Source organism: Mytilus galloprovincialis, chromosome 7 (genome assembly GCF_965363235.1).
Source record: "Mytilus galloprovincialis chromosome 7, xbMytGall1.hap1.1, whole genome shotgun sequence".
Taxonomy (NCBI): Eukaryota; Metazoa; Mollusca; class Bivalvia; order Mytilida; family Mytilidae; genus Mytilus; species Mytilus galloprovincialis.
The window spans coordinates 69239180-69264076 of record NC_134844.1 but is presented as its reverse complement, the minus strand read 5'-3'; the positions used below and the strand labels follow the sequence as shown (position 1 = coordinate 69264076).

General features: G+C 31.8%; 1 long non-coding RNA gene across 1 annotated transcript; it reads right to left on the bottom strand.

Moving 5' to 3' along the window:
* Positions 1-359: 359 nt before the first annotated feature.
* LOC143083554 (uncharacterized) lies at positions 360-2730 on the bottom strand. The gene is made up of 2 exons (XR_012980777.1): positions 1334-2730; positions 360-1040 (listed from the first exon to the last, which is right to left on the bottom strand). It is a non-coding gene; the product is annotated as an uncharacterized LOC143083554 (long non-coding RNA).
* Between the last annotated feature and the right edge of the window lie 22167 nt (positions 2731-24897).

Sequence of the window (24897 nt, the reverse complement as noted above, 5' to 3'; positions counted from 1 at the left end):
CCCGAATTTGAACGAAACATATTTAAAATTTCAACATAAGTTTTGCAAATGCATACAATTAGGATATAGCAATGAATTGTACAACATTTCTGTTTTTAAGACGTCACATAAACGTCAAAAATTTGATCGCCTTTACAAAATAAAATTAACCAAGGTCACTGTTGTTTATTGATTATCGTTACTTTTTATGTAGTCCATAAGTGTTTCTCGTTTCTCATTTTTTATTTAGATAAGTTCGTTTAGTTACCTGTTTGTATTTTTTACACGAGGCCGGATGATTCCCTTGATAGCTTGCTTAAACGGTGTGAGCCTAAGCTCAGCGTTGAAAGTCGTACTTCAAATATAAATATTATATGTAATGACTATGCTACTGTATAATTTTTTACCTTTTACACATTATGTCTATAATAATTTTCTTTTTCACACATTGAGACTTTGATAGAGAGTTGTCTCATTGACACCTACAACGATTGATCTTATTTCTGTACACCGCTATATTGTCATATTGTTAAGTGTTAGCTTGCAGAAATATCGTGCGTTCCCTACAAAGAATCAAATAATGTTACACCAACTTTTTAATTTCTTTAAAACAAATATACATTGTTTTTAATTTTGCAAATACATTATTCCGATTAGTATGTGAATATATATATATATAGGTATACATCGGAAAATACGCTTCAGAGTATGTTTGGTTGTCAGATTTCCTTTGTTGTATTTAGAAATATTTCAATTTTCCAGTAAAGCCAACTTCAAATGTTGAATTTCTATTGGAATATTTTTGTCATGTGTGAAATCAAAGAACGATAAACGTTTGCAGTCTATTTCTGGTGGAATATCACAATTTTCTAGCAGGATAATTCGTAGGAAGTCCGATCTTCTCTTCAGTGCTTGTGTTATTATTGTTTTTAGTACGCACCATTCTCTCTTTAGAAAGTCTTTAGATAAAACAAGTATACTCTTCCTACATTCTTTGATACCCTCAATAGTTGTCTCCAATAACGACGAACAGGAGTCGTAATCAATAGCACCAGGCCAACCTGAAAAGAACAAATATTTAACAAAATTCTCTAATTTCGAAAATTATTGCATTGCGATCGATTTTATGTATTTTGCTTTAATTAATTAGAAACCATTGTCCTACAAAAACGACCATTGTTGAGAATTACAAAACACAATGATTATGAATATGTTTGTATGGTCCAATTGATCATTACGCGAAATTCAAGATCAGATAGTCTAAGTTAGTTATTTTAACATTGTTTAAAGGTTACTGAAATTTTATAAATTATATATCTTTACAAGATTACACTGATGTTTATTGTATTACTACCTGTAAGTGTAATATCATCATCGATCATTTGTATGCCAAGCTCATGCTGTAAGAAGCATTGAATCCAACCTGAATTTGCTTCATTCACGATGATAAAATAATCATATCTACAATTTTGTGAAACACCTGCATATCCAATATCTGCTCGAAGCAAGTTTGTTGCATTTAAATCATATTCTAATCCGTATCTGTTTGATGGTTGGAACTGGCATATTCTTAACCGTCGTGCTGTTAAGAAATCTTTCTTAACTAAGATGTTTTTCAAATACTCTGCGATTCTAACTTGATCAGCTGTAAGGTGGAATGTTTCTAAAAACTTAATGAATTCCCAAAGCTTTCCAAGATAGTCGTTCCAAAGACCTTTTGGTACTAAATTTTTAAGAAATTCTAAATCATTCATTCTGTTAGCTATAAATGTTAAGACATGGATAAGCTCACTATTTATACATGATGTATCACCAAGTTTCAGTACTGATATGCATAATAATTTGACATTTTCAAAACCACGCGTTTGATCTGAGAACATGAATGCTCTTTTCAGCCATTCTGTAGCCAACCGATATTCTGCCAGATCAAAATAAACTTTTCCAATTGCGAACGCTGTGAAATAAGTTTGTCCTTTTGCGCTTATACATTGATTTAGGTAATCTAGTGCTTCATTTAAATATTCGCTGTTTGAAACGGCGTCAGGTCCATACCTGTAAAAGTTTGGAAATTTAGCAAGTTTTTGACATACGTCAGCTACTGTGCAGACATCGCGAGGGCTCATATTATACTTAATAGAATGTTTTCCGTCATGCATAGCCTTGCGTAAGAAGGCTTTCCTTCTTTCTTCAGAAAAAACTTTCAAAGTGGATAAGTCCATATAGACCTTCATTCTTGTTGAAAAAGCAAGCAAATGCATACGTGGGTTCTGTGATATGGACAATGATAGCGTTTCCTCGGCTTGTTCCAAATAGTGAAGTTTTTCATCTTCTGTTTTAGCAGATCCAAACTTAAACAACGACCACAAGCTTATGCCTTTACGATTTAGAATAACCTCATCGTATGGTAGCTCAGCGATCGCAAGTTCAAAAGCAGAAAGAGGAGCCTTTAGGAGAGCGAGGAATTGTGCATCACTGGTTAAGGAACTGGTTGACAAAGAAGCATTGAAGGCTTCATTCCGTGTAATTATTTTATGGCCAATATAGGCGTATGAACGGGCTCTATAAATGGAAAATCTTTCGTCATCTTTTGGTAGATTCGAAATAACTGACCAGAACAAATAAACCGCTTGAATACCTATATCGTTGTCATTGTAAGGCATTCTATTGCAAGCCATTGCATAATAGTAAGTCCATACATACATATTTTCCATAGAATACGATGTATTTCTAAGATACTGTATCCCTTTTTGAAACATTTCAATGCTTGATTTCCTCGGCAATGGTATCGTCACTTTTACAGTTGATCGCAAGACACAAAAGCCGTTGTGCATTTACCGTATATTTCAAGGCAAGGGAAAGCAAATCTTTTCTTTTTTCAATAGAACTGTTCTTTTCAGCCTTGATAAGTTCAAACGAATCCGCTAGCCTTTGTTGTGCTTCTAGTTCGTTTTCTTTAGATTCTTCAAACAGTACAGCATAACCCTGTTCGACGATACAAATTGCCTTTTCTTTGATATCATCGGAATCACTGCTTTGTAAGGTTTTACCAATTTTATCTTCTATTATCTTAGCTTTTTCTTTCAAATTGTTGCTTCTATACAAGTCTGCGAGGTCAGCTAATGTGTTCAAGTGTTTAGGGTTATTTTTTATATTTTGTTCGAGCTTTTTAGTATTGCGAGCGATGTACCTATGTTTTCGTAATGGATTATTGAGCAAAGTTCTCATTAAATCAACAACTCCATGAACTATCGCATGCTCCCGTTCTATTGCAGTATCTAATGCCATTGTTCGGTTTTCGACTTGAGTCTGGCCTGATGTATACATTAAGTTTAATTTCATCCTGAAAAGGCCGGGACATATGTCAATAACTCTGGTTTCGCCCTATCCATTTTTCTTCTATCTTCCTCCCGGGAAAACACTAATTCTTTACCAATGATTTATACTGTAAAATAAATATATGTACAATGTATAAAAAGTAAACAATAATCAGTCAAAGTACAGCTCTCAAAAGCAACCCAATTAATCTCAACTAATTGCGGTATTGTTAAATCTGACAGTTGCAATTTGAATATCAAAGTATGTTAGGAAAATTAGTGAAAACAATGTTTTAATGTTATGATTATCACAAATTTTAAAAAATCAGGCGTTTATATATCATTGAAAACTAAAGCTAAGTTAATTGTGTTAGTGTTTGATATGGTAAGAGATATAATTATAAATAACTAAATAATAATGCAATAGATGTTTTGAAAAATCATATGCAGATGAAATCGTAGAAGGTAACATTTTAACATGACACATATCTTAGACTTAAAGCTCGTTAACATTTTGAAGAAACATTTTCCTTTCACTCACAAACTGTGAGTTGTAACATTAGTTTTCTTAATAGTTATCACATTTAATAATTTTTCTGCAGTATAGTATGTCTTCTGTGAAAATAATTAGTTACGGACAAGCTTTTTAAACAAGCGGTGGTTTACTGTACTTCGATTTCCGGAAATTCAGAATTGCAGTTGATAATCAAGTAGTTAAGTATCATTACGATATCAGATTTAAATATTGAAATATGCGATTAAAAATATTGCAAACATGTCAATGATTATGTAAACTGATGATAGTAAAACATGTACATAAATACACGTAGTCGTCGGAAAAGGTTAGCGCCGCGTTAACTCGGGTGTTTTTCGCGTAAAACCGCGTTAACTCTGCTTTAAGTCTGAAATTTCATGAAATGGAAACGGGCGTTTACTTTCGCGTTACCTTCCGCGCTAAAATTTTTATTACAAAATGAAGTGTTTTTTTTTTTGTACAAAATTGCATATTACAACTTTTACTGTAGTCGAACTTTATAATGTCAGACATTTCAAAATTAATCTTAAGATGATTGTTCACATCATGGTTGATCGTTATACGCCAAAGAATTAGTACTTTGTGAGCAGCCTCCAATCAAACGGATAACCGTCTCTTAACGTCTCCTGAATCCTAATTTGTTGCTAAGGTAGCAGCAACCATTCCGGACGAAGATTATTGTTTTTTTCATGACGTGTTTGAACTTGGGTGTCCTTTCGTGCACTTTACGCTCAATAGTGTCCCATATATGCTCGGTATGGCTCAAATCGTGGCTACGATCAGGTCAAGGAAGATAAACCAAGATAAACCTAATTCCACTGGAACAATGGATCTTCCTCCACGATTATTATTTCCAACTTTGGCGAGCTCTGCACTACATTAGATACGGGCAACTGTGTGTCTGTTCGTAGGCAAAGGTCCCCTAAATGGTCTTATCACACGATAACCAATAGCGATGAGCCGATCTGGAACAGTTCTTGCTTACAGACTCCTGTATGATCATCACTCTCTTTTTAGGGTTGTGTTGTTTGCAATGGGTTTGCCTCTTACCAACCTTCATTATGCTTGATTTACCCTAGCAGATGTTATAATAGGGGGTCTTCTTGATCTCGGAAGGTCTTTAACATCGTTTGTTGCCTGAATTTTATTATCAAAACGACTTATAGTGGAATGTGATGAACAACACTATGTGCAATTGCCACAGCGACATACCTACTTCTCTCATGCTGATTATCTGCCATCTTGGTGCAGTTATGAGTTGTGGATGATCATTTACAAGGTGTCAATCACATAACTTTATAAACTTGGTTATTTAAAGTGATGAAAACAATGAGGATACAAACATCTGTTTTGTTGTTTACGAGTACAGTAACTGCATGTGCAGATAAGAACTTAACGAGTCGATATCTTTTTTATTAAACTCAGGTGATATTGAAATAATCTTATTTTATAATAACTACTTCTAATTCAACAAATTATATCTCAAAAAAATTAAAAATGTTTTTTTTTAATTTGAATTTCAATTTGATGTTACAATACTGTTTTCCATGTGTATATAATGTTTAAAGGCAAACAAATGATATGTACAAAATAAATCATGTTTAACGAATAGATTTCACATTTTGTAAATCATCAAAGCTAGACGTTTGAGTGAAAGTATTGATTGATTGAGTAATTGATTTGTGTTTATCATCATGTCAACACAATGGTGATATTCAGTAGTGGTCAGTGTTTGTTGGGAGATAAAGCCGATGTATTTGGAAAAACCACTGATCTTCGATAGAACAACTTACCAGTATAGTCCCTTAAGGTTGGAAACGAGTGCAATTGCCCGGGTCAAAATTTAAACTCAGAACATCAGTGTGAACTGGTTAATCATATAGTAGTTCAATTATTTTGACCACCGTTTAAGTAAAGTAAGGTGTTAAACTATACAAGTATTTGTAACAGAATATTAAGAATCGAGAAGTTTACAGTGTGTCACTTTCCAGTTTGATTATATACAAATGGATAACTAGTTTTGACTTAAACACAAGGAATATATATTGCGAAACAAGGCATTGAACAAACGTTGAGAATTTCGAAATATGGCAAAACGATTCAAGCAATTTTCAATTAATAAAAATTGATGCGTGCCAACGTTATTCTTAACAACGATTTGGACAATGTGAGTAGACAACTCTTCATCTAAGTTTCAAACACAGTAATGTAGTTTATTCAAAATTTTTGTGTTACAGCCTTTGTTAGTTCAATTTCAATTTCAATGTTGTCTACAATGATAAATGCATCCATCTTGAACATGGTAAAAACAATGAAATCAAAATAATTTCAAAAACTTACGCCGTTGATTCATTTAAATGTTTAAAACTCTGTAAAATTATAATCCAGTTTCTATTATCAACCTTTCAAGTTTAGCGTATCCAGCATTAATATTATATTAAAATTGTATAACTTATGATTATATACATGATATAATTACGTTTGAGGAGAAAGGTGCAAATTAGGAGTAAAGTACACTGTGATTACCTTGCATTTGTAATGTTTGTTTATGATTATTGTTTTTACTGATGAAAACCTGAATCACAACTATCTATAATATTAGCTTATGATGTAGTGTGATAGTAGTTCATGCTACTGATCTTATTAAATATTAGATAATTTATTTCGTAATTAACACCACTGGGCTGAGGCTACTGTTGGTGGACGTTTCGTCCCCGAGGGTATCACCAGCCCAATAATCAACACTTCGGTGTCGAAGTGTTGACATGAATATCAATAATATGGTCATTTAAAAAAAAATTCCTCTTTAGAAAACTTTGAATTTTTTAAAAATTAAGGATTTTTTTTATCCCAGTCATAGATTACCTTCGCATTATTTGGCACAACTTTAAGGAATTTTGGATCCTCAATGCTCTTCAATTTTGTACTTGTTTGGCTTCATAAATATTTTGATATGAGAGTCACTGATGAGTCTTACGTAGACGAAACGCGCGTCTGTCGTACTAAATTATAATCCTGGTACCTTTGATAACTATTAATTAACTATCCCATTGGGCTGATTTATAGTAGACGGTTGTACTATTGTAAATTAGAAATACCAGATATACATGCAAGTATAGCATGCAGATATAATAACACTCACTTAATTAACAAAGTCTAGTTAAAGGAACAATTCCATTGAAAAGTAAATTAGATGTATTAGTAGGTTTTGCTCTGAAAATATTGGCACTATACCGGACTATTCATGAACAATATTGATAATCAACACGTGTATCCTTTATAATGATATATAGCAAATATAACATCCAAAGAACTATAGAGTAAACATACAGTTTTTAATTTTAGGTAGATCAGTATTTACTTCAAGGAATATCTTATCGACTTTGAATAAAACCGCATATGTAGGCGCTGCTTGAATAGTATTTCGTTGTTAATTTCTAGTGTTTTATTTAAGCCGAATCAACAGTCATTGCCGGTTTTAATAGATTAATGAGTTCAATGTTAAATGCAAGGTATTGAACAATGTGTTCTGCAATACTCAATTTAACAACCTTAACATGGTTACAGCCCTTGAATGGTGTAAATTTCCAAAATAAATAACATGTATGGTGTATGGCATATGGTGCAATGTTGCAACGGTAGAAGGTCAATGTTGCAATGGTAGAAGGTGTATGGTGATACGGTGTATTGTGTAAGAGGAATGGTGTAATGATGTGATTGTGTGAGGTGTATATACAGTGTGGTTTTCAAAGTTAAAAAATGATAAGAACTGAATTTTAAAGTGTGATCAAAATTAGTTTTTTAAAAGAAATAACTAATTTTTAGTCGCACTCTTTCTTTAAAATTATATTGCGTTATGGGTATTACTTATGGTGTAGATAAAATGTGAAAAGTGTAGGATGTAAATGTGTAACGTCTATGGTGTAATGAACTAGGGTGTATGATGTAATGGTGAATGCCGAAAAGTGTAATGATGTAAGGTGTTAGTTGAAAGTTCAAACCATCCAAGAAATGTAATACATGAATTAAACATAATTTCATAAATCGTATGGCGATGATTCATTTCATTCTTCAATTGCAATAGAACATACAATAAACAACAGTGCATAGATGTCCTGGACTTTTTATTTTACTACTGTATAAACGATATAATTTGCTTGAAATTGAAAGTTAATCCAATCTGACACATTTATTCCATTTTCACATTCATGATAAAGATATGAAATAAGTTTAATTAAACATCTATCTTTCATATCTACATTCCTTGACCTTACGATGTAACCATATTTACATAACCATATAACATTGTCAAGTATTTACCAAACACTAGCTTTCTACTTTACTAGATATTATAAAAATGTTTCACTGGTAAAGTAAGAGAATATATGTACAAGTCGTAAACAGATAGATACAGTAACTTCATAACATTAATTGATAACAAAGGAATAAACAACAGTCTGCAATCATTTGACTTGAGCAACAAATAGAGCACCAATTCGACAAGACCTTTTAATGTATCTCAGATAAAGAATAGGCTACATTCAACTTTACAAAGGTATCACCATAAAAGATAGGGCTTGTAAATACATAAAACAGATCTTATCTATTTCGTCTGCATTTATTTAAAGGTAGAAATGAGAAGGATAAGTCTGATTTAGAATCCTGCTTGTAATTGGGTATTCATTTTTCGTAGAACACGTAAAGAAAATAAACACGAAAACTTTTGTTTATTTGTAAAAAAAAGTATTTTCAAATGAAATTGTCGATTGGATAACAGTTTTTACATTTTTGCTTGCATTTATTTTTTTGCGACGCTCAAGATAATGGTAGTAAGTATATAGTTTCAATCAAGTTCCCTGCCTTCGTCACCAAACCATAAGTAATGAGAAAAAAGAGTGAGGTTTAAACATGTTAAAAAAATGTAAAGTCTGATAATAGTACTAAACAACCTACATTTAAAATCTGTAAATAGGTTTATTTTATCTTTTAACCGATACTCATTTATCATCCGCTGGATTCTTTAATATGTTTGATTTATCAAATTTCAAAACAAAATATTTCTATTTGAAATATAGTTATCTGATATTTAGACGATAACTGAAATTAAAATGTTTAATTTTCGGGTATCATTGTACTGCTCAAACAGAAAGAAAACATTAAAGTTTGGAATCAGATTTTATGCATCAAATATAAGCGCTTCGTACGTGGGAAGTAATGGTCTACAAATTAATGAATGAAGAACGTTCGTATAATTACTAAAATTACCTTTTGAAAAAAAGTTTTAAACGAACATTAAATAATAATCTTGATACCCTTCGTCTAGTAATATAAAAAAAAGTATGCGTTTGAAGCATAATTAAAGTTAGAGTATGAAAGAAGTTGCATTGCAAGAATCAAAATGTATTTATAAAGATATAATACTCGGAGGTGCGATGGGGACGCTGAAGTGCAATTGTCACGCTGAAGTGCTATGGTCCTTGTCGAAACACGATGGTCCTTTTCGATGAAGTACGATGGTTTGGTATGACGTTTGAATACTTTTAAATTTTTCAAATACAACGTTACATCAAATACAGAAGGAATTCGCAGACAGGATAATAAGGTTTTGTAGATGAAAGTTTCACGAGAGTAGATTGAAGTTTCTTGCGAACAAATAATAAATCTCATCAATATAGAAGATACACGTCAATTAAATATATACCAGCAATCAAAACTTCACATCAAGATAAGATACATGTGAATTATAAATTCTTATGATAAAGTGAATGTTTATGTATAGCACCTATGTTGTCCTCTGTTAATATTCATATAATTATTGTATTATACTATGACTTGAGTGTCAAAAACTCCATTGTACTTTTTAAAAAGGAAATAGCGCGAATGATACAGTAACATATCATGAACCTGTGAACCCAACATTAAACATGTGACAATTTCGTCTGTTCATTCGCTACTACATATGATGATTGCACTATCGGACTACACTGAGTTTTTCATCAAAGATACATCGCTTATAGTGGAACACGCCATCCGTTAGGTTTGCCTTTTGCAAGACTCTAAAAGATGTATAAAAATAGTCGCATGGCAAGACAAACTACAAATTTGATAAACATTAATCACAAAGATCTAGAAATTTATGTTTAATATATTTAAAACAATATGTACCCGGTGGGACATTAAGAAATTAACAAAATTCAGCATACTTCAGGTCTTGAAAGATACAGACACAAGAAGTTTATATCTTTCCATTCTACAATCATACGCTTTGTTCTAGAGGTCAACATAAACTTGATGTCATAATAGAATAATTTAATAATTTTATTTTTAAACACTAAATAATGCAGAAAATGAACAGAATTCAACCCATTACATGTATTAACAATTATTCATGTCAATCAACACATTAATCAAATATTAATTAATGACAACATTTTCTATATTCATTTGATAATTGTGTGCGACTTGAAACATAAATCAATCAATGATGAAGTTAACACCGTCACTTGTCACTGTAGTCTTGACATGGTTAAAATGGATTTGCCATAATAGAAAATAATGCGAAAAAGTTCAAAATAAATTGAGAAGATAAACTCTTTAAAAATATTTTCATTTACTAAAGGAAAGTGAACAATTCAAGCAAAAATTGAGCGTAGTAAATGAAAATAAATGGAAATAATGTCTTCTACATGCTAGTATTTAACGTTTTTTTAAGTGTGGTAGAAGCAAGAAGTAAGTAGTAAGTCGCTATGAGGTCAATTTGTTTTCCTTTGGCAAACTAACGGTGGTTTTGACGAAAATCTTAGCAACTGTCATATTCCTCACTTGATACAAGCATTAAAAACGATAAAAAACACCTGGAAGTTTGGATAAGAAGGTACAGCATTGCCTCCATATACTCAGGGATTGAAATTTTGTCATTGTTACCAAAGATACAACATAGCAACACTTATAGAATTATCATGTTATCCTATTTCGCACCTTTTGATTATACTGAAGATGACACTTGCTATCATAAGCTTCAATTAGAAATTGAAAAGTTATACGTTTCTAGAACAAACAAAATCAAATAAATACAATAAACAGTTATTCTTCCTCTAAGGTAACAATCAAAAGATGGTTTATATAAAGAAAATTTAATCCGTGTGTATTGTTTCGTCATGATTGCCTATGATTTAAGAAATACAATAGACATTAACCGATTTTCGTGTATCTTCAAACAATTAAAAAGAGACAAATCAAAGCAACAAACAAGAACTTTGGGAATCGAATGTAATCCAATAAGTGCCAGACCGTTGCGTCAACAGTTGATTTTTACCCCGCGATTCATGCATCTCTTTCCATGCGATAAACTCAATAAAACTAAAATAACATATATTTAGTAGAATTAGATAATATATCATATATAAAAAAGAAGATGTAGTAAAATTTCCAATGAGACAACTCTCCACAAGAGACCAAATGACACATCAATTAACAACTATGTGTCGTCGTATGGCCTTGAACAATGAGCAAAGCCCATACCGCATAGTCAGCTGTACTAGCCCCCGAAATGACAATGTAAAACAATTCAAACGCGAAAACGTACTGTCTACTTTATGTACAAAAAAATAACGAAAAACAAATACGTAACAGATAACAAACGATTACCACTGAATTACAGGTTCCTGACTTGGGACAGGCACATACATACAGAAAGTGGCGGGATTCAAACCCTCCCCTAACCTGGGACAGTAGTGTAACAGTACAACATAAGAACGAACTATGAAAATCAGTTGAAGGTTACTGTTATCTTTGGATTTCACACTACAAACGCATGATGCTAATTATGCAAGTTATTTGAGACACCAACAATTCATAGAAAGTGCCTGTCTAATTCATGTAAGTCTAATTCATGTAAACGACTGTACAACATATGTAGTCGTTTTTTCTCTTTTCTCTGTTGAAGCAAGTTTTGTTTTGTATAAGGAGTAAACCGCAGCTTATCAAATCCGTATAGTTTGATTATATTATATCATTTAGCTTGTTTTAATCCTTCAAAATCGGATTCCTAGTAACTTTGTCTGAATCAGATCAGTTGTTTTTAACTTGTGAAGTTGCCTGATAGTGTTTGCTTTTGTCATTTTTTATCGACTTACCCTGATGAAATTTCCCAGGAAGATAAGTTAATTGTTATTACTTTTCTTTTCATATAACATAAAAGGATTGGCACTATTTCGTGCAAAATATTAATGCTTATTCTAGACAACTTATACTAAACATTTCTGAGTAAAATGCAGAAGAATGACAGGTGTCACATGAGAAACCGGATCTTTCGTTTCTATTTAGAAGCATAATTTTTGCTAAGTTTGAACTCGTGTTAATTATAATAATGTTGCACCTATATTCGTTTTCCCATTCTTTTTGCCATGGGGTTGTCATCGACTGGTGAGTTTTAACAACACGTTTTTATCGAACCTATATATTAAGCCGTTATTTTAGGTTCAGATTTGTTTAATTTTAAGAAGAACAGATAACAAATTTTCTGCTATGATTTTTTTTTCTGGGGTTTAAACCGTTTTTGTTTGAAATACTAGTCATTTTTCGTTATTTCATTTTTTGTAAGCAATAAGACATTTAAATGAATGCGACTATCATACAAGTGAAAGGTTTAGCTAGCTATAAAACAAGGTTCAATCTACCCTTTTCCACATTAGAAAATGCCTGTACCAAGTCAGGAATATGAACGTTTTTATTCATTCGTTTGATGTGTTTGAAATTTTGATTTTGCCATTTGATAAGGTACTTTTCGTTTTTGAATTATTCTGGGAGTTCAGTATTTTTATGATTTCACTGTTCCCTAAGTTTCATACATATCTCAACAATTCTTTCTTTATTTTCATTTTCAAATCATCTACAAAATACCTCCGTTGTAAAAACGCATATTACGTTACAAAAAGATTAACACAGGTTTAAAAACTAATGTTGATGAGTTAACATAATGTTTAAGTTACAGACTTTAATCTAAAGGCCATAAACGACTTATTTCCATTTACTCTGAGATAACCATGTTGACGTGAACTGAAAACCAAGATTCAAGAAGTTGTATGCGTTCGACGTGTATTGCTGTAATTAGGAACGCTTATTGGTAAAGCTATTCCATAGCCAATGATATTGCAATGTCACGACGTTCACTTACATGTATCTAATTAATTAGTGACTACATGAATAAAAGCTTGTGACGTGTTCATTTTCAACGACATTGTAAAAAAGATTGGGCAGTACGGCGTTTTTTTTAAAGAAATCGTTGCTTACCCGTAGAACAAAGTAAGTTCTTATTATATTATTTCATTTCTATTAATTATTTATAGTAAAGTATTTGTTGGTTCTTTTATTTAGCTTCTTGATTGGAAAAAGTATATTTCTGATATTGATTGATAAAACGTTCATTTACAAAAAGAAATAATTGTTATTACTCTTTATATTCAAAACCTTATGCAACAGATTGGATCCTGTACCTATAGTTTGGCATTCATAATTCAAAGTATGTTTGTCAACCACACTATCACTATATAAATTACATCAAGATAGATGGATAGATAAATTTATTTTATTTATGTGTCACGTTTTTTTCTTACACAAAAGTAACATATTTTAAAGTACAACCACATAAAAATAAAAGATCGGCATCCAGCCTATAAAGTCTTATAAGACACATACACAGGAAAACAATGATAACATAATCAGATGAGCAGGTTAAGTTACGGTAAATAGATTATTTCACTAATTTTGTTGGATATTGGATATATGTGGTGAATTTCAAACTTGAACTGAAAAAACAAAATAATGCATGTAATATGTGTTTCATCTGTAGTGAAATATTTAAGATTGGAAAGGAGGCTTTGCTAATAAGCACAGTCAGTTGACTAATAAATCTTGTTGATACAAGTTCAATCATTTCAGTTTGCAAAATATGAATTTGTTATAAAGTAACCGACATCATTTACATGGTTATAACTAAAATGTTATTTACACGGTCGCGTAAACGGTTACAAAATGTCGTTGTACAGCTGATCAAGTGGTGACATAGGGGTAACATCGACGTGTTAGTTTTAATATTTTACATCTTATAACATAAATTATATTGTTTAACAAACGTTTTTCCAGCTTTTTTTTTGGTTTTAGCTGCTTTCTATACAAATGCAATTGTTTTTAGAAAAAAAAATGAATTCTGCAATACTAGCAATAATGGATGGAACCTTTCCCCCATTGACATGGTAACGGCAGCCATTTTAAAAATTTTGAAGTCAAATTGCAAATCAGCACATGCAAGTTACCATTTCTGTGAAATTTCACTCAGTTAGGAGCACTTTCCATTTTGGTCGCATGCTTTTAGTTTCCACGTGACACATTAATCTGTAACCGTTGCCATATTGCACATCCAAAAGTCAGATGCACAACTTCACATTGTGATTAACATTGTATAAAAAAGAAGATGTGGTATGATTGCCAATGAGACAACTATCCACAAAAGACCAAAATTAACAACTATAGGTCACCGTACGGCCTTCAACAATGAGCAAAGCCCATACCGCATACTCAGCTATAATAGGCCCCGATAAGACAATGTAAAACAATTCAAACGAGAAAACTAACGGCCTTAATTATTTAAAAAAAAAAATGAACGAAAAACAATATGTAACACATAAACAAACGACAACCACTAAATTACAGGCTCCTGACTTAGGACAGGCACATACATAAATAATGTTGCGGGGTTAAACATGTTAGCGCATAGTTCATTAAGATTGGTCCATTCAATTCCGAAAACTGCCGCGGACAAAAAGTGTGGATGAAAATAAATAATAAAAAAATAAATAGATTTCCATTGAAAGCAATAGTGGAAGGCACTATTTCCACGTTGCTAATACACTGCAGTTATTTTCGCAAATTTAAAGATAATGCACATATATATATCACAATGTATTTGCCTGTAAATTTTAACGATATTTGGACCATTTTTCACATGTTTGCAGTTTCCATGGTAAAATTGGATGTTTTATAAATTCCAAGTTCTTTTACCTACCAGTCAACAAGTATTTCAAGTTTCATTTAGGTTTTACCATTTTAAAAAAATTGGACATTATTGCTATGTCCATATTACAATGGCTATTTCCAAACTTTTAATTGTGAAAATCTCATTGCACCATGCTGTTATATATCCATACAGTTTCATTGACTTTGGTGTAATACTCTTTTAGGAAATGCAGATTTACTGCATTTTCCCATAGGGTCAATACAAAACTTTTCCCCTATTACCATGATTACTATAACATCGGCGGCCATTTTGGAATATTAAAAATTTTTGTACACATCTAGGCATACTGGGTAACATTTTCTTAATGTTACATCCAGTTGACTCTTATAATGACAGATTTAGACATTTTCACAGTTTAACGGTTTCAATAGGAACGACAGCAATTTTGAAAATTCCAAGTTCGAAATGCAGCTTTGGCTATGTCAATTACCATATATATTTCATCCAGTTTAGAACACATCGAATATTTTCGGATTTTTCCTGAATTCATGGAAACGGCAGCTATCTTGACCATTCCAAAGTCAGGTGCACAACTTGAAAAGCTGATCCACATTATGGTATAGTTCCATCAACATTGGTCCATAAAATTCCAAAAAATAGCGCGGACAAAATGGGTGTTAGAAGATTAACAGAAACGTAGAATAACAATACATCACCCCGTTTCCGTTGACGGTGCCATAATAAAAGAAATGTACAATTTACTAGATTATAACCTTGTACTTAAGAACTGATTTTTCAAAAAAAAGGAATCCGTACTATAAATTGAAACTTACGGTTGCTACGTTCGTGGGTCTTAAACGAAAGACATTAACTTATGATATCAAAATTTAGTATTATTCGAGTAATTTAATGTTTCTACTCTTCATTGGTCGTCGATGTCAAGTAATTTGTGTTCATTTCAAAATCATTTGCATATAAAATGTTATAGTTTTATTCATCTTTAAAGGCTACCAACAAGAACCAAAACAGGAAAATACTTTGACGCATAGAGACAATACTTATGTATGTAAAAATTAACATACACAATTTGAAACGGAACCACTGGATTTAAAATAAGCATGCAACACATTATTATGCTGATTACAATTATTCGCATCAACATTTTAGAATTATATTGTTGTTATAAGTTCAAAATCAACATCCCCGATACACTTTTTAAAATTATGTTTGTGCTAGGAAAATAGATTTGTTTGCTAGTAGAATATATTTTTATTTAGAACAGCAGGGTGCAAAATTATTTTACTGACGATCATTGACATTATGTAATAGGCACTAAACCTCAAAGATTTGTTTCCAAGTCTTTTCTTTTGCAAGTGCGGGAAAAATTGCTTTCAAATATAAAGTAACAATCTGCATTTGACGTTACTTTGTAAATAAATACATTGATATATTAATTGAGTAGATAACTACATATATAAATGTGTTATCGCATTTGGATTCACATACCAATGTTGATTGCATTTAGAGTCTCCACTCATTACTTTCCATAGTCGAATTGTCTGATTTTTTTTTATTATTCATCTGTCTGCAAATGTATTATATTTGATTGTTAAAATCAAACTGATTTATGTTTAACAAATAGAGTTAATGACGATAATCCTTTAAATAAAATAAAAATGAACAATTTGCACTTAGAACGTTTTCTTTGTCTTTTCACAAGTAACGTTTTATGCAATACATTGTGTACAAGCTACAAATTTATAAAATAAACTCATCTTAATTACCAGGATTGAAATTTTATTTTAGTGCCAGACGCACGTTTCGTCTACAAAAGACACATCAGTGACGCTTGAATGAAAAAAAACTTAAAGAAGGCCAAAATTACATGTAGTTCGAAGTGCTATTTTTGAGATACCGGCATTTTAGAAACCATATTCTTGCGTGGAAATGAAATGACTCATTAATAGGTAAACGGTTTCAAGAAGAATAAAAACGAAGAAGTACAAACGGTTAAACAAAAAAACATTTTTGTATTGTTTTAAAGAAATGATGCGGGTGTCTTTGAAAACTTATAGAATAAGAAATTTTTGTGACGTTTCGTCATAAGTAGTGATTGGTCGTCCATTAAATTTAATGCAATTTCTCGTCTAATTTTATATTTTAGTCATTTATTTTACGGATCAAGATTGGAGTCATAAGGAAACTTTCGATTGAGACGACAACTTGCCTCCTGCCACGTACACTTGGGTATTTATTAATTCGTGTATAAAACTCCTATAGCACACATACACAATGATACACATAAGAAGATATTTATTTGCTGCTGTTCTCGACTTTTTTAGATTTCAGTGAAAAATAATGACAAAATACTTATAATCGTCTGTTTTTTTTAACTAAAACATACAATTTTACTTTTGACACATTCACAAATGAAATCTCTCTATTGGCTATCCAACATTTTATTGCATATAACTGTAGCATTTTTCAAATTTGCTGAATAGAGTTGATTTTGTTCTTTTGAAATTTAGATGTTTTATTATAGTGATATACATTTCTTTTTAAAGTTTTTTCTATGTCTTTGCAGTCTATTACTGGTATTTTAGCTTCTGCCGGGTGTCCTTGGAGTATACGACTACCTATAAGGTTGCACGAAATGCTAGATTTTCTAGATGAGCTTTCCAGCAACAGCAGTTCTGATATTATGTGTGAAGGCACATTTGATGTAGATACTGATTCTGAATATGATGATTTAGCGGCAGCAAACCGAACATCTCCGTCGCAAAGTTTTTATGAAGACATGAATGACAAATATTGCTTTTCGATGTTACCTACTTATTACCATACCATCGCTTACAAAGGAATGTCCATCCTATTCAGTATGCTTATCTTTATTGGGAACATCTTGGTTTTAATGTTACCTTACATTTCAAAAGCATTGAGGTCGCCAATATTCAATACACATGCAGATTTCATTGTAATTAATCTTATGGTAGTTTTTCTATTATCAGCAGCTATGGTATCCGGGATAGTTCAGAAGTATGCAACATCAAGACTTAAAAAGTCTGCGTCACAAAAATCGCAATCGCATATTGCCTCAGTAGTTATCATTCTGTATTTCACTTTGTATTGTCCACTTCAAATTGGAGTCATTTTTCTTCAGTTTACGTGCGTAGATCAAAATTATTTGGGACCTATTTCGTTTACTATTTATATGGCACATTTTGCTCTCACTGCGTTCAATCCAATTATATTGTGTCTAAAGGTACCAGAAGCGAAAAAGGCTCTGAATGACAGATTGTGTAGATGCATCAACAAGCACAATAATAATCAGATGTAGATAGGAAGTTTTTGGTAGGGTTCTTGTTGCATAGTTGTTTGTCTGTTTATTTTTTTTTGTTTTTAAGCCATTGCGATGTCAATTTTTTTTTTTTTTTTTTTTGACAAACGAGTTTGATTGTCTCTCTGGTGTCTTTAGTCACTGTTTGATTAACAAACCAGTCCTGACAATTCAAAGTCTTCATAACTAATCATACCTTTGGCTTTACAACGTCTTTATAACCAATCAGATCTACCATTTAATACATAACATTTCCTATGATCAGATGCGCAGCAACAAAATGTATCAAAAAATTATAGCGTTTACAAAGTCTAGAAGACAATTGTTGCTATTTTAACACTTTCAAAATGTATGTATGGCAATGTTTTTATCTATACACTTACATCATACACACGTGTCCTAAGAGATGCATTATAGATATACTTCATATATAATTCAAACACATCGTAAAACATACATTTGCAGATAAACTTAATGTAGAAAACAACCCTGTCTTCGCAAAATGTTATTAAGATAAACATAGATGATTTCCACGGACATCCAAGCTACAATTTAGTAGTTTAAAATACTTAAACAACATTTGAAAGTCGCCTCGCCTCTATATTGAGTTTGTTTATCTGCTGTTCTGTTGTTGTTACTATCATGTATCACAAAAAAATCCTTTTACATAAAACAATTCAACTAAAATGTTTTATCAACGCACGATAAAGGCAAGTGTCAAAATATAGAATGCATACCACATCGTATTAAACACAAACATATACATTAATATATGAAGAGCCTAGTCGGTCGAGGGGTTTAGCGCGGCGGCACAGTGCAAGCTGATTTGGTGCAGCAATATATCAGTAGCATGAGTTCGAATCTCGGTCAGGGAAGAACAAAAAAGTTGCTTCCACATATATATTTAATTCGTCTAAATATCAGCCCTACAATGCAAGTTTTATAAATGCATATTAGACTCAAATCCATGTAAAGGTTTCAAGTAAGACTATGGTCAAAACGAGGGGATTCATCTATTTTGAAATGAAGACATGCAATGACAACAGCATGTATTTCTATTCCAAACGTTTTTAATGAATACAAGAGGAAGTGATATTGAATAGACAATTATCTCCGTTTTCGGTTGTAAGCATTACATGCAATAGAAGTACCATCTTCGCTAGCCAAAGGCTACGATCCACTCTCGTTCTCTCCACCCTTGGCAGATTAAGCCAACATTTTTGTTAACCATGTTGTGCCATCTATTGGAAGATTAAAGTCACGCCCGTTCCGAGTACATTATTCTCGACCAATGGTAGGACTTGAACTCTTCAATTTGGAGGTAAAGACACTGTAGCGTCTAGATTCTACACACTTGGTAAACCGGAAACGAAAATATACGTCACCATTCATGCATTTGTTCATGAAAAATACACTGGAACTTCTATTAATTGATTAAAAACATTCCACTTGTCACTAAATATAGTCGTATGTTTAGGAATGTAAAGACCTGTTGCATAATAAACACGTGGCAATTGTTTACAAATACTTTCTACATTTACACGTGATCATGTTATAGGCGATTTTTGATTGGATGAAGCAAGTTTCGACTGCAACCAATAAAAATTCTTACCTTGTGTCTCTGTAATTTTATCTCAATCTGCCAAGGGTGTAGAGAACGGGAATGGATCGTAACCCTTGACTAGCGAAGATGTAGAAGTACATTGTCAGGTTTAGTAATGTTAACATGAAATTAAATGTGGATAACACAGTACCTTGATTATGCAAAAAATAAAACTGAAACTATCGTTGAATGTGTTGTGATATACATAGACATGTAAATGTCACATGTGTTGTAATTGTCAGTATACATTTTGTCAATGTTGTTTTGAAATTTATATTTGGTTAAATTGTGATGTATTCTATGTTTCTAAATAAAAAAATAAAAAACAACCAGACTTACATCTATCAACTATAAGAATAGCAGAAGTTTTTAAAAAAGAAAAAAAAAGCAAGACCTACGTAGAATTCAAACGATTTTTGGTCATTTGGTAAAGGACGTCCAATTTGAATATTTTTGCAAATCCGGTATATGTGTGAATTTTCTGCTGTATTTTCTAAACAAAATGACAATAACAAGTGCTGGTTGTCTTACATTAATATACACTTGATTCAAAACAAAAATTTGCACGAAAAAGAACAAGTTAGCAAAAGAAAACAAATGAACCAATACGTCAAAGAACTGCAAAAAAACTGTAGTTTTTAAATTCGCTCGTTCAAAACAGCTAAAAGAAACAATTTACAATGCTACTTAAATTCCGAAACCAACCTTTCTTCTTTTTTTTGTGATATCACTTTCACAACATTAAACTATTTTTGAGGTCGAGAGGTTTTTCAAAACTTTGTTCACATCACTCTTGTCATTTAATATAAGTCACAAATTAAAGGAGGAGGGATGTTTATATATCACTCTTTCAAGACGTTAAGTAATTAAGCCTATATGTAATAAAAAATCAGAAGTTCAAGGAAACACAAATTGAAATTCAAAACAAATAACCAGGTACATCCAGAAACTATAGTAGTTTGTTCTGTAGTATCCCTTACATTTGTTACATACGAAACCATAAACATACAATGTCACATACATGATAGCTTGTGATTTTTTTCAATAGAACATGTAGAGGCTCATGTACGATTTTTCTCCCATATAAATAATGGCAAAGAATGACAAAAAGAGGATATGAGTTTGTTATGATTAGGATCTCGATTGGTTTTTAAAACACGTCTGTTAAACCGGAATACGTTTTAATGAATACCATGTACCTTTACTAATGCGTTAAAAGGAGTAAGTCCTCTAAGGTCGATTTTGGCACCAAATTTGAGGTTCATGAAAAGAAAGATATTGGACGCTTTTTAAACACTCAAGTGTCTACTTTAGGAGATTCAATTAATTTGTGTGAAAGATTTTAACTGATTTAATCGTTAAAGACGCTCGAATTTAAGCTTAAATATTTAAAAAAACTATCAAATATGCCATAATATATCACTTTTCAGATGTTTTTGTCAAAAATGAATGTGACCGCATCCTTGTTCATCCTGAACCATTTATATACTTTATATACTATTGTCAAATACAACTTACATTTAGATATTAAGAATAAACACAAATACGGCAACATCCATTTAAGACAAAAACAGTCTAAAAATTAACTCAAATGCTCAAATTGTGTAGGTTTCAGTAATTTAGCATGACTTAATGATGCAAGTATCCGATACATGTGCATTGTATTGTCAAAAACAGCCCATATCTATGAAACAAAAGTATTATATTTAACAATAGCTAAAAGTTTACATTTCAACAATTGTGTAGAGCTGCTTAATTTTGGGGCCAAAAAAGGTTCTTACTGAACTTACTCCTTTCATACTAGAAATATATTTACTGACATCATGTATTTCAATTCATGTCCCACTAATGTACCAAAGCTACTACAATACATACAATGTAGACGTCTCATAAAAAGGCCAAGATAGCTCCTTACGAGTTTTTGTGAAACTTATACATTTGTATAATTGAACATAGTTTCGCTCTTACATGTACATACCAAATACCTAGTTTATTATATTGTTCGTTGTTTGAAGGTCAATATGTAAAATGGACCGTGTTTTTCTATTATAAACATTCAGGTTATTTAGAACAAATTACAGATTACATTTACAACATGTTGAAATCAGCTAGATTTGTATTACTTCATTATTGTAGTAAGAATATATTCCTTATGGTATTTATGTCAAATAAACAAAGTCTAGAATTTAGTCCATTAAATATACGATAAAGGGATGTGATTTTAAGTCTACTATTACGTTTATATTTATCTTTGGAAACAAAACCATGCAGTAATTGCAATATAACATATAGTTATATACATCTAATTACAATCACATATATAGTCTTAGAACATGGGCTTTTATTGACTGACTCAGAGTAAACTTAGATGTCGTTTTCATTTTGGCAATGCTGAAAGTCGGGGAATGCATCCGTTTCGACAGAAATCATTTTAGCAACCAACACCTGCTTGCTTTGAACTTGAAAATCATCTAGATCTAACACAGTTTGAATTGTCTAATCTTGATTTCCGAAGTAACTACTACAACTTTACTAAAGAACAACGGCTAGGATTACGATCTTTGAAAATATGCAGGATATTATTTTTTCTAAGAGCGACAAGGATGGCGCAATTGTGATATCTACAAATACACACTACATTTAAGAAGGGTTAAGGCAGTTTAACTATATCCATTACACGGAGATACAAGAACTTCATTTTTTACTGATTAAAAATAATATACCAACACAAATCAGCAAGATGTTTGACAATGGTGAGATTGATGGGATAACTCTTGATTTTCTCCGTGGCTCATCGAAAGAGGGACCCAGATTGGTTCGTCTGTTTCTCCTTCCTAAACTTCACAAATTAAGTGAACTTGGTATTCAAGGAATAAAAAAATAAACGATGACAGTAAAAGAATTACCCCCATGCAGACCAATTATTTCTCAATGTAACTCTGTCACCGAAAGGGCTAGCAAATTCATTGATTACTTTTTGATACCTATAGTCAAAAGACAGAACAGTTATATTAGAGGTAATGGGGATTTCATAAATAAAATAGAAAACTTAAGGCCTGATCGGGATTGCCTCTTAGTTTCTTTTGACTGCACCAACATGTATACAAACATGGAGTTCAAGGAACTCATTCATTCTGTTGGACGGGCTTATACATGTAACAGTGCAGTAAAAGAAGATTATCCGATAGAATTACCTAGCTGTGAAACAATTAAATCGTTAGTAGCCACAGTGTTGAAAAACTATTATTTTGAATTTAATGACCGATACTTTGTACAGAAAAAAGGCGCTAGTATTGGAAGTAAATGCAGCCCAGAAATTTGTGATATTAGAGCATTCGAAGCTATCAATGAAATTATTGAAAAATATAAGTATAAAGATAAGATCTTATTTTACGGAAGATATAGAGATGATGCGTTTATAATAGCTCATTTATCACGAGAAGAGGTTGAGGATTTTTTTTTAAATAGCAAATGATCATCACCCTTTATTAAAGTTTACTTATGAAATTTCAATCGAAGAAATTATTTTTCTCGATACAGTCGTTCATAAAGGGTTGAGGTTCAGGAACACCGGTATCCTTGATATAAAGAGCTACACCAAACCTAATAATACGTTTCAATATTCAGATAGGACGTCTATGCATAACCCAACAGTCTTCTCCGGATTTATAAAAGGGGAAGCTATTCGCCACCACCGAAACAGCAGCAACACACAATATTTAAAAGATACACTTTGTAAATTCAAAGGCCACCTTAAGCAAAGGGGGTATAAGGACCATGAAATACTTCGTAACTGTGAATCGGCTCTCAATATCGAACGACCAGAGTTACTCCGCTTTAAACAAGAATCTGACAAGCAGATACCACTAGTATTTGTAACTAAATATCATTTCTCGTTAGGAAATATAAATAAAGCTTTACGAAAACATTATGAAAAACTAGTTCGCAATGCGAAATGTAGGGAGCTCTTTCCAAAACAAATCCGTGTAACGAACATAAACCGATAAAAAAAAATCAACTATAAAAAAATAGAACACAACGGAACAACAGACACTGAACTACAACACAAGGAAATGCCCACATACATGGACACGGGCTGTAGATAATAGTTGCCATAGGCCTGACTTGGTACCATTTTAAGAAACAAATGGTGGATTGAAACTGGTTTGATGTCTATCATATTCTCCCGTGTATATTAACATACTAAATTAGATAAATTTTTTGAAACGGTAATCAGTACTTTTATATATATCTCAAAATAACATTATAAATCAGACGTCCTTTACTTTTTTATTGATATCAATTTTCTGATTTTGTCTAGAGTCATTCTTATTGTCCTCTTTAAAATGTATACTCATATGTTCTCTTTTTTAATATTGATTCTTTTTCGTTGTATTAAATGATATTAAGCAAGCTTTAATAGAAAATCATTCAAATTTAATCTAACTTGTAATAGATAATAAGACTTCCATCCAAATTGAATACGAAAATCTTACAACAATTTATTAGGACGCAAACTTTGATCGGTACTGTCATTTTGATTTGAGCAGCTCTGTAAAACATGTAATTGGTAAGTCATTTTCATTTGTTCTGGAAGATTTGATACATATTCACTGCAGTAGAATCAGTGCAGGTCAGAAAATTTTAGTATAGTCTATCATCGTCTGGTTAGACAGTTGAGTATAATGTTTATACCTGTACAAATCAACATCATGATCAGTTTTGAAACGCTGATGAACAGTATTGATTTTATAACAAGAAAATTGTCTAAAGTACTGATTTGGCAGAAGTGAAATTAAGTCTTAATAACTAATTACTATTTATGTTTAAGAATAACAAAATAAATCTGACATTTAAATACACGTTTGCACACACACATCTCTGACGACCGAATGCAATTGCACATATATTCAAGTCACAAACGGAACGAAATATATATACCAATGTTTGGTTATACTGATAAAGTAATTATATATTAAATTTAAGCTAGCGAAGATAAATATGTTTAAACATATAACCACATATACCTTAAACTATTTTTTGCACATACAAATGCAGCTTTTATTGCATTTATATTCATTTTACAATTATAATGAAAATATATGTTATTTAAAT